The 1,852-nt window shown below is 42.3% G+C and overlaps 1 non-coding gene across 1 annotated transcript; it reads right to left on the minus strand.

Moving 5' to 3' along the window:
- Positions 1-551: 551 nt before the first annotated feature.
- On the minus strand, positions 552-659 carry LOC130958349 (small nucleolar RNA R71). The gene has a single exon (XR_009077476.1). It is a non-coding gene; the product is annotated as a small nucleolar RNA R71 (small nucleolar RNA).
- Between the last annotated feature and the right edge of the window lie 1,193 nt (positions 660-1,852).

Below are 1,852 nucleotides of genomic sequence, written 5' to 3' on the forward strand. Positions count from 1 at the left end.
TCTTTCATATGAGCAGGAACAAAGACAAAGGCATTCTTGTTGAAGCTGACCCTGAACCTGAAAGGACCTTGAAGAGAAAGCTAAGAGAAGCCAAAACACAACTCTCTTTAGAGGACCTGACCGAATTCTTCAAAGAAGAAGAACACATGGCAGCCGAAAACAACAACAATGCCAACAATGCAAGGAAGGTGCTGGGTGACTTTACTGCACCTACTCCCAACTTCTATGGGAGAAGCATCTCTATCCCTGCCATTGGAGCAAACAACTTTGAGCTTAAGCCTCAGTTAGTTTCTCTAATGCAACAGAATTGCAAGTTCCATGGACTTCCAATGGAAGATCCTCATCAGTTTTTAGCTGAGTTCTTGCAAATCTGTGACACAGTCAAGACTAATGGGGTTGACCCTGAGGTCTACAGACTGATGCTATTCCCTTTTGCTGTAAGAGACAGAGCTAGAATATGGTTGGACTCTCAACCTAAAGAAAGCCTGGACTCTTGGGAAAAGCTAGTCAATGCCTTCTTGGCAAAGTTCTTTCCACCTCAAAGATGGAGTAAGCTTAGAGTGGAAGTCCAAACCTTCAGACAGAAGGATGGAGAATCCCTCTATGAAGCTTGGGAAAGATACAAACAATTAATCAGAAAATGTCCTTCAGACATGCTTTCTGAATGGAGCATCATAGGTATTTTCTATGATGGTCTCTCTGAACTATCCAAGATATCTTTGGATAGCTCTGCTGGAGGATCTCTTCATCTGAAGAAGACGCCTACAGAAGCTCAAGAGCTTATTGAAATGGTTGCACATAACCAATTCATGTACACTTCTGAAAGGAATCCTGTAAACAATGGGACTAGTCAGAAGAAAGGAGTTCTTGAGATTGACACTCTGAATGCCATATTGGCTCAGAACAAAATATTAACCCAACAAGTGAATATGATTTCTCAAAGTCTGTCTGGAATGCAAAATGCACCAAGCAGTACTAAGGGAGCTTCATCTGAGGAAGAAGCTTATGATCCTGAGAACCCTTCAATGGAAGAGGTGAATTACATGGGAGAACCCTATGAAAACACCTATAATTCTTCATGGAGAAATCACCCAAATTTCTCATGGAAGAATCAAGAGAGACCTCAACAAGGTTTCAATAACAATAATGGTGGAAGAAACAGGTTTAGCAATGGCAAGCCTTTTTCCATCATCTTCTCAGCAACAGACAGAGAATTCTAAGCAGAACCTCTCTGACTTAGCAACCATGGTCTCTGATCTAATCAAAACCACTCAAAGTTTCATGACTGAAACAAGGTCCTCCATTAGGAATTTGGAGGCACAAGTGGGACAGCTGAGCAAGAAAGTTACTGAACTCCCTCCAAGTACTCTTCCAAGCAATACAGAAGAAAATCCAAAAGGAGAGTGCAAAGCCATAACCATGGCCGAATTTGGAGAGGAAGGAGAGGAAGTGAACGCCACTGAGGAAGACCTCAATGGGCGTGCACTGACCTCCAATGAGTTCCCAAATGAGGAACCATGGGAATCTGAGGCTCAAAATGAGACCATAGAGATTCCATTGGACTTACTTCTGCCTTTCATGAGCTCTGATGAGTATTCTTCCTCTGAAGAGGATGAGTATGTCACTGAAGAGCAAGTTGCTAAATACCTTGGAGCAATCATGGAACTAAATGACAAGTTATTTGGAAATGAGACTTGGGAAGATGAATCTCCCTTGATCACCAAAGAACTGGATGACTTGTCTAGGCAGAAATTACCTCAAAAGAGACAAGATCCTGGGAAGTTTTCTATACCTTGTACCATAGGCACCATGACCTTCAAGAAGGCCTTGTGTGACTTAGGGTCAAGTGTAA

This window comes from Arachis stenosperma, chromosome 10, assembly GCF_014773155.1.
Source record: "Arachis stenosperma cultivar V10309 chromosome 10, arast.V10309.gnm1.PFL2, whole genome shotgun sequence".
Classification (NCBI taxonomy): domain Eukaryota; kingdom Viridiplantae; phylum Streptophyta; class Magnoliopsida; order Fabales; family Fabaceae; genus Arachis; species Arachis stenosperma.